Source organism: Vulpes vulpes, chromosome 4, assembly GCF_048418805.1.
Source record: "Vulpes vulpes isolate BD-2025 chromosome 4, VulVul3, whole genome shotgun sequence".
NCBI lineage: Eukaryota > Metazoa > Chordata > Mammalia > Carnivora > Canidae > Vulpes > Vulpes vulpes.
The window spans coordinates 113,831,857-113,841,141 of NC_132783.1; the positions used below are offsets into that span (position 1 = coordinate 113,831,857).

General features: G+C 48.2%; 1 long non-coding RNA gene across 1 annotated transcript in view; it reads left to right on the top strand.

Annotated features, from left to right (window-relative positions):
• LOC112926995 (uncharacterized) overlaps nucleotides 1-9,082 on the top strand; it is a 67,748-nt gene extending 58,666 nt beyond the window's left edge. The window contains exon 3 of the long non-coding RNA XR_003236445.2: nucleotides 6,165-9,082. This is a non-coding gene — a long non-coding RNA (uncharacterized lncRNA). The remainder of the gene's footprint in view (nucleotides 1-6,164) is intronic.
• The last annotated feature ends 203 nt before the right edge of the window (nucleotides 9,083-9,285 follow it).

Sequence of the window (9,285 nt, forward strand, 5' to 3'; positions counted from 1 at the left end):
TTTTAGCTGGTATAGATTTGAAAACGGCCATGGATGTAGTTTTGGTGAAGCTGGAGGGAGGCAGGGTGCAGCTATAGCACAGGGCCAGAAGGCAGGGCCGAGGCAGGGAGAAGTTGGGTGGCCTGGAGGGTGAAGGAGGGACTTTCAGACTATGAGCATGTTCTGAAGCGTGGGCACGGACTGGCGCTGGACTCCACGGACTCCGGGCATCCAAGCCAGCAGAGAAATGCAGTGTGCCAGGAGGGCCAGCCTCACCTGGCCTGGGGCACAGAGGCCAGATCCCCTGCTCAGGGCCAGCTGGCCGCTGGGGACTGAGACCAGGCCTGCCTGGAAAAGCCACCAGGCCACCTGCTCTCCTGAGCCCCTTCAAGGTGTGAAGCCTCTGGCTCCCTGTTTCTCTCATCATCCCAGCTCTAGAAAATAATCTAAACCATCTTGTCAAATTGAAGAACCTGAGTCCCAGAGAGGGAACCAGACTGCCCACGTCACACAGCAAGTGGGGGACAAAAGGCCTAGGCTACCTGGCATCTGATTCAGGCTGTGTCTGCTGCACCGCGCCACCTTCCTTGCTCAGCAGGGACTCATGAGCACGTGGGCAGCAGCTCTGGAGCTTGACTGTCCGGTGGGAGTCTCAGCCCTGCCACTTCCAGGCTGTTGGACCTCAGGCAAGATGCTTCACCTCTCTGTGCCTCTGTTTTCTTAACTGTAGAAATCACAGGTTTACCTCCTTTATGGGGATGTGGTGTGGATTAAAGTGAGGTGCGTGGATCCACACAAAGCACTTAGAACACTACCTAGCGTTCAATAGCAGTAGTTAACACTGAGCAGGGGATCCCTGGGTGGCGCAGCGGTTTGGCGCCTGCCTTTGGCCCAGGGCACGATCCTGGAGTCCCGGGATCGAGTCCCGCATCAGGCTCCCGGCATGGAGCCTGCTTCTCCTTCCTCCTGAATCTCTGCCTCTCTTTCTCTCTATACCTATCATAAATAAATAAATAAATTAAAAAAAAAAAAACAAAACACTGAGCACATGGCCATGGCCATCATCATCATCGTCATCGTTGAGACCTAGCATATTGTTAGGGGATACTGTGGGTGTGTTCCTTATGGAGCAAACACCCTGCTTTGTTCAAGGCCCTGGGGAGAGATGGGTAAATGCAGGCTTGTGTTCTGTCTTCTGCATGGAGACTGATTCACAGCGTGATTTTGGCACACCGTCTGCCATGTCTGTGCCTCTGTGTCCCCAGTTGGAATGAGGGGTGGGGGAGGGGTCTATTTTTTAAAAGATTTCTATTGTAAAAAAAAAAAAATAAAAAGATTTCTATTATACCTCTAGTGCATGATATTCCCCTGGCAGTAATGACTATAAAAATGTACGTGGCTATTTATTACAGTATCACTTATAAGGTAATGTAAACATTTAGAAACCATCTCAGTGCCACTCCTCACTGGGATTTTAAACATGAGGGAATAAGTAGCCCCACATTGGAAATAATCCAGATGTTCACTAGCAGGTGCACAGATGCCCAAGCTCGTAGGTCCACGTGATAGAACGCTTCTCAGCAATGAAAAGCAATCCGCTCTCAGTAACATGGGGCAAAAGCTCAAAAACCCCGTGCGAGGTGAAGAAGCCGCAGAGAGTGCCTACTGAATGAAGCCATTGAAAAGAAATTCTGGAAAAAGGACATCTAGGCTATAAGGGCGGGGAAACAGTCCAGGGGCTGCCTAGGGGCAGGATGTGGGGGCAAAGGATTGACGACAAAGGGGCATGAAAGAACTTTTGGAGTGACAGAAATGTTCTAGATTGTGGTTATGGCTGGTGGTTACATGACTATAATTTTTGAAAGTCATTGAAAAGTACTCTTAAAATGAGTGTATTTTGCTATATCCAAATTATACGATAAGAAAACTGATTTAAAAGGAAATGAGGGGTGCCTGGGTGGCTCAGGGGTTGAGCATCTGCCTTTGGCTCAGGTCGTGATCCCAGCATCCTGGGATCAAATTCCACATTAGGTTCCCTGCAGGGAGCCTGCTTCTCTTCCTCTGCCTAGGTCTCAGTCTCTCCCTCTCTATGTGTCTCATGAATAAATAAATAAAATCTTTAAAAAAAAAAAGGCAAATTATTCACACACACAAGGAAAGCTCTGGATTTGTCAAAAAGAGAGGACTACAACTTTGGCATCAATGTGGAGAGATATCCATGTTGTGTTGTTGAAACATAAGTGAAAAAAAAAAGGCAAATTATGTGACTACCCTGGGGACACTGACAACTGTTGAGAGCTCACTGTGGGCCAGGCTCAGCTAAAGTGCCTCACAGGCATTACTTCGTTTAACCTTGACAATGTCCATGTGAGGTCTTATAAAAGAAAAAACTGAGGTTCAAGGAGAGGAAGTCACGTGCCTGGGTATGAAGCCAAGGAGCCACACGGTTTGGGACCTTGGACGCACTCTGAGCCACCACACTGAGCTCTATTGTCTGATTTCAATCTAGCAAATAATTGGCGATGTTAGTCTATGTGCAGACAAAATCTGGAGAGATGACCCCAATCTGGGCCCAAGGATTATGTCTGGGAGATGGATTCATAGGCACTTTCACTTTCAAAACCAACTACTTCTGGTATGTGGAACTTACTTAACTTGCCTAAATTACATTCCTGATCAGAGAAAGCAGTATAGATTACAAAAAAAAAAAAAAAAAAAACAAACTGAAAAACATGTCTGTCCTGTATCTCGTCTGCTCAGGATCAGGGCACCCTTTCCTCACTGCTCCCCCTTCTAGCCAGGGCCACATGCCTGCCTGGAGCCCCAGGTTCCACTGATAAAGACCAGGGCCTGCTGAGCCCCATATCAGGCCTGAGCAGCCCTTGCAGTCACATCCATCTGGTCCCCCCACAGAGGGAGGGCCCTCTTCCAGAAATCACCAGGCTCCAGGGCCCTGGAGATAACAAGAGCTTCGGGCTCAGTGGTAAGGATCGGTAGGGTGAGGGTCTGCAGCAGGGAGGTGGGGTGGTAAGTCAGAAGTGTTGGCACATCTCTCCCCACTGGGCAGGCAAGGCTGCTGAGACCCAGAGAGGTGTGATCTGCTTGGCCTATGTGGACCTGGCTCTGGCTCTGGTCTGCTGTGCGGTCCTGGGCACTTTTCATACCCTCTCTGGTCCTCAGATTCCCTTGGGATTCTCTGGTTCCAGCTTGGTCCTTTTTTAGGAAGTAACCTGGACTCTGAAACCATCCATAGCAGTCCCCAGTGTAGGGACAGACAGCACGTCCTCAGCCCTGAGCTTCAACTCTGAGTGGAGGCTCAAAGGCACCCTTGGGAGCCTGAATGCATGTGCACATGTGTGTCTGGACATACCCACATCCGCAGGCCCTAAGGACGATGAGTGCGGGCTACTCTGGGCCAGGCCAAGGCTTGTTTTACAGTCCAAAGGTCAGACACCGCCTGCCAGGAAGGGCCTCAGCTGGTGAGAGCCTACAGCTGTGTGCCCAGGAGGCAGATAACGTGGGCCCTGGGGAGGGGTGGGCAGCCCCAGGAGAGGGCGAGATGAGAGCAACACCCAGGCTGCCCTCCCTAGTAGAGCCCCTGCCAGCTCTGCTACTGTGGGCCCTACCTGGGGAGTGCTCACAGCCCCCTCAGGCTTAGGAGCACCCTCGAGACCACCCTGAGCCTATGCCTGCTTTGTACCACCCACCACTTCTCAGATGCTGCTGGGTGCCCTCGCCTCCTGGAGCCTCAACATTTTTATCTGTAAAATGGGGACAATCACAGCTCTTTCCTGATAGGCTACAGAGTGGAGTGAGGGGGCTAGGGCCTAGTGGTGTTAGATGAGTGGGAGGGGCTCACCCAGGGCTCTCTGATATTAGGGTTAGCTCTACATTCTGGGAGCCCCTACTACACCATAAAGAGGCTTGGGGGTTTCCCTCCTGCCTGAGCCTGAAGCCACAAGGTGTGGGGCCTGAAATCCTGCTTATTTCTTTCCACATCCTCCCGACTGCCTCCAAATCCCACCTCCTCCCAGGCGCCTGTTCACCCCTCTCATTGCCACAGCCCAGCTAAGCAATTGCACACACTATCCCCCCAAAGCACAAACGCACCCTAAGGGGTTCCGGTCTGGCCGTAGTGCTGGGCTTTGCACGCCACAACTTAAAAGACTGGCACCTTTTCAATGTATCTGTGCTCCATGCACACACAAGGGGCATGCATTCAGCCTGAGTCTCTGCCTGGGAGGGGACATTTTCTTCTCTCATCTCTCCCCATGGGATGTTGTTGCTTACACAAACTCTCACTACTCACCTGCAAGGAAGGAGGAAGCTAAAATATTGACTAGAAAATTCTTTGTATTAAACTGGCAAAAAGTGTGGACCCTGACACTTGGGGAATGGCAAGACCATAGGAGACAGGCTTCCCGGTCACCGAGGGTGAGAATGACAGTGAGCACAGCCCCCAGGTGGGGGACAAGCATCTCTACCAACATACCCAACCTGCAACCCAGGGCCGCACTCCTGGCAATCCATGGGACAGAAAAGCTCCACAGGGTCACCTGTTCATGCATGTTTGTGAAACCTTTTTGCGGGGTGGGTAGGTAAAAGCCTAATAGTATTGGAAATATTTTACACGACTGTCCACAGATGGTTGATTACTCACACACTGTGCGACCCCACCATGCTATGGAATAGTAAGGTGTGGACTCCCTTGGAAATGCTTCCAAAATTCACTGCAGATGAAAGAAGCAAGTTGAAAAATATGTACAAGCAGAACTCTGAAAATCATACATAAAAAAAAGGAAAGTACTTTTGTCTTAAGATTTTATTTATTTATTCATGGGAGACAGAAAGAGAGAGGCAGAGACCTAGGCAGTTTATTGACATGGAGAAGTTCTGGAAGGAGTCACACCAAAAGATTGATGCATGACATTTCTAGCCGTGTGACCTTGGGAAGTGATTTAACTCAGTCTCTGTTTCCCCTTTTTTAAAGTGGGTAATAACAAACCTCGTAGGGGGGCGATGAGCATTAGTGAAACGAATTGTTGTAAATAATTTGGCACATAACAGGCAGTCGATAAAGCAGGAATCAATTTTTGGCTAATTGTATTTTCAGGAGTCAATTTTCAGCTCCGCTTTCCGCGCTGGAGGCTCGTCTGCCTGTCTTTGCTGCCACCTAGTGGCCACGGTCAGGAAGCACACACTGGGAGGCTTGCTTCTCCCTCTTGACTCCTTCAAGTCCCCCTTTATCAGGGGCCCACAAGGATTCAGGCCCACACAGGTCTGTGCCTTGGAGATGGAGACCGGCAGGCTTGACAATGGTCCCAGGCCTCTCAGTTTTCTGAGTCTTAGTTTTCTCATCTCAAGAGGGGAGTAATAACAATTTATGTCATATCTTTATGAGGATAAAATGCAATAATGCATGTGAAGCATTTAACACTGGACCCGACACAAAAGAATGTCCTTGAAATGGTAATTATTGGTATTTACACACATATCTCTTGCTGCTTAGGAAAGCAGCATTGTACCCATTTCACAGATGAGGAACTCGAGACTCAGAAAGGTTAAGGTAACTTGCCCGAAGCTGCTTGGCTAAGACAGTTAAGAGCTAAGAAGAGAATCCAGGTCGGCCTAGAACCTGCCTTCCTGCCTTTAGGATACCATTTCACATGTTCAACTGAAAAGGAGTTGTAAGGGAGCAGTTTTGTTTTGTTTTGTTTTACTACTACTGGGGCCTGAATTTTTTTTTTTTTTTTTATGGGGCCTGAATTTTGAATTTTGGATTCCACATACCAGGAATGTTAAAAAAAATACCCAGATGTATATTCATCATTGCTGCATAACAAATTGCTTTAAAATCTATTTTGTGTCCCAGAAGCCCCAGCTGCCCCGAGTCCAGGCCTGCAGCTGGGCTCTACTAGTCTTGAGATAACTGGGAAACAATCTGCTTCCAAGGTCACATGGCTGCTGGCATGATTCAATCTCAAGGACTGTTGCATTGACATCTTCCCAGCTGTTGGCCAGAGGCCACCCTCAGCATCTGGCCACACCACCCATCTCTTTAAGCTTCATCCAAGCGTGCAAGCAGGGCGTGAAGGCAAGAGCAGAAGTCACCGGGCAAGATGGAAGTCACAATCTCTTGTAGCCTAATCATGGAAGTGATTATTGCTGTATATTCTGTTTTTCAGAAGTGAGCCACTGGGGCCAGCCATCCTCCAGAGGAGGAGAGAACACCGAGACTTGAATCTGAGGAAGAGGGCATCACAGGGAGCCATTCTAGAACCTTTCTGCCACACCAGTCACCAGCTTGAAAAGATCACCCCACCTCTGGTTACTGTAATTTCATAAATGAGACAGACCCTTTTACAAGCTGTATAGATACAGAGAGAATTTCAGAATAAAGGGCAGTCCTTGTCGGTGAATAAATGTAGCTCCATGTGAAAGGCCCACATGGTGCTGAGTTTTCTCACTCTGTGGAGCTCCGGTGCCTGGCCTAGCACCAGGAATCTCATGCCTGGGGCAGGATGGCACACCAGCCAGGGGGGCAGTTAGGGTAGGAGGGGATGGGGTTGGCCTGGGCATGGCTGGGGGCCATACAATACCCAGCACCCCAAACACTGGCTGGCTAAATGAATGAAAAACCTCATGTGGAAGTGTCACATTTCCCTTCAACCCCCAGACAAGGAAACCCAGCCCTGCAAGGCTAAGTGACAGTTGGCTCTAAGGTTTCAGGGCCAAAAAGGACATTATATTTGCAGGGTGCTTTATTCACCACAAATCCCTTCCGCATCCATTAGCTAAAGTGATAGTTTCCACAGCCCCTGGTTGTGGGAAGAAGGCTGACATCTCCCACATTAGCACTGAGCAAACCGGTCCAGAGAGGTGAAGTCCCCTGAAGGGAGTGACTCAGTGTGGCTCTGGAAGATGGACCCAGAGGAGCCCGGAGAAGTTAAAAAAAAAAAAAAAAGGCAGCAAGGGGTTATTGAGCAGGGCAGGTCTGGCCTGGGGTCATGTGGGCAGTTTCCCAGATAGGGGTGGGGGGTGTCAATACCCGGGGGCTGACTCCTTGCCACTCAGCCAAGACTACCAGTCATCCTTATCCCTCCAAAGAGGGGCCAGAGGTGGCACTGCAACAGGTGGCTTTCAGGGTACCTCTGAGTCAGATGGTCCTGGTGCAAAGGCGAGAGACCCTCGAACAAGGAGCCAAGTAACCCCGAGAAACTCAGAGCTTCTTCCATTGCCCTCCTTTCTTAGGGAGCACCCCATGGGGCTTCTCTCTGTAGCCCCCAGTCCTCAGCAGAGCACTTGACCAGAGACATCCCTGGACTGAGATGGCCACCCCTGTCTGGTATTTATTGTACCCAGGAGGATCCACTCTGAACCCGCATACAAAGTCCTGAGATGAGAGGCTACAGTCATTCCTTTCTATAAAAGAGTAAACCCCCAGGAACCAAAAGGTTGACAAATGTGGTGTGTGATCCCAAATACTAGCTAATATTTGGTGTTACCGCTGAAAGGTGGAAAGGCCACATTTTAAAATCCTTATCCCTGCATGCAAGGCGCTGGGCTAACACTTTTATAGGCATTATCTCACTTCATTGCCAGCACGCAGTGGCCACTATCATTAAATCCATTTTATCCAGGAAGAAACTAAAGCTGAGCAAGGCCAAGTGACCTGCCTAAGGGTGTCAGGGTGGGTGCAGATGGAGCTGGCAGCGGGCCCTCTTCAGCAGAAGCCTCCACTGCCTGCAAACCTGTGGGCAGGCGCATGTGGCTACTACACTATTGGGAGCCGGGTCCTGCCTTTCAGCTCTTCCTCCGTGGATGTTGTCTTTGCTTCCCTGGCCCTGTGCTGTGACGGAGGATGTGAACCCTAGAGTCACCTTTATAAAGACAATTAGAAAACTTTAATGAAGGATGCAAGACAACAAAAATCGGATTCACGGGCAAGATGTATCACGATCATGGATGAAAGGGGTCAGCTCTTTCCAGTTTATAAGCGCAAAGCAATACAATCAAAACACCACTGAGATCTTCTGCAGAATTTAATACACTTTTCTAGAATTACACGGAAGAGTGAACAACCTTCAAGAAATTCATGAAACTGGAAGACCTGGAAGGGATACTTCTCCTATCAAATACAAGGCTGAGTATAAAGGCTTTTTATCTATAATTAAGAGAGTACTGCTCTGGGAATACATATTAAGAAAAAGCAGGAAAACCAGTTTTCTTATTTCACCACTTTGGTCATGAGAAGAAACACAAATTAAAACAAGATCACTTTGTGTAGCTATCAGACTGGCAAAGACGAAGAATGAGAATTTCTAGTGGGTAGGGGGGTAAGTGGGAAACAGACACCCAACATTGCTGTGCGCGTTTGTATGTGGGGAGAATGACAATGTGCCCAACCTTCCCGGCAGAGCTCTGATAATAACAAAATGTAATGTGCCACGCTCTTTGACCCAGAGGCTACCTTCCAGAATTTATCCTTATGTATTGCAAGATGTCTCTCACAGCACTGCTTATGACAGGAAATTGTTGGAAGCTACTTAAATGTCCATCAATATGGGGAACTGGTTAAGTAATGGTATGCCCACACATACCATAAATGATTAAAAATGAAAACGGTTAAAATCATTTAAAATCTATTAAAAATGAAAATACAGGGCAGCCCGGGTGGCTCAGCGGTTTAGCACCTGCCTTCGGCCCAGGGCGTGATCCTGGAGTCCCAGGATCAAGTCCCACATCAGGTTCCCTGCATGGAGCCTGCTTCTGCCTTTGCCTGTGTTTCTGCTTCTCTCTCTCTCTCTCTCTCTCTCTAGAATAAATAAATTAGAAATCTTTTTTAAAAAATGAAAATACAGACCTACAGCACTGGCACAGATTATTGAGTAAACAACAAAGATTGCCTTAACCCTACCACTCAGAAATAACAATTGGTAAACATTTTGTTTATATTTTCCCAGCCTTTTTTCTGTGCACGCACACACGTTATTATTAAGATATGGACTCACGCCATGGGTATTACTTCACGACTATCACTTTACATAACTACATGTTGAATACTGTAATTTTTTTTCAAAAAGCATCACTGTATACTAAAAAAGCTACTTTTGTCCATTTTTATTTTCACAAAGTGCATTCTCATGTAACAAAGCAAACCTTCCAGGGAAAGCAAAATCTCTGCCCCTGCCTCCCCAAGAAATCACTGCGTTGGGTGTTCATTTTTGCAGCTCCTCTCCCCAGATTCTCAGGCTATTTCTGTTCCTGTATCTGTACGTGTCCACATGCAGTTATGTGTTTATATTG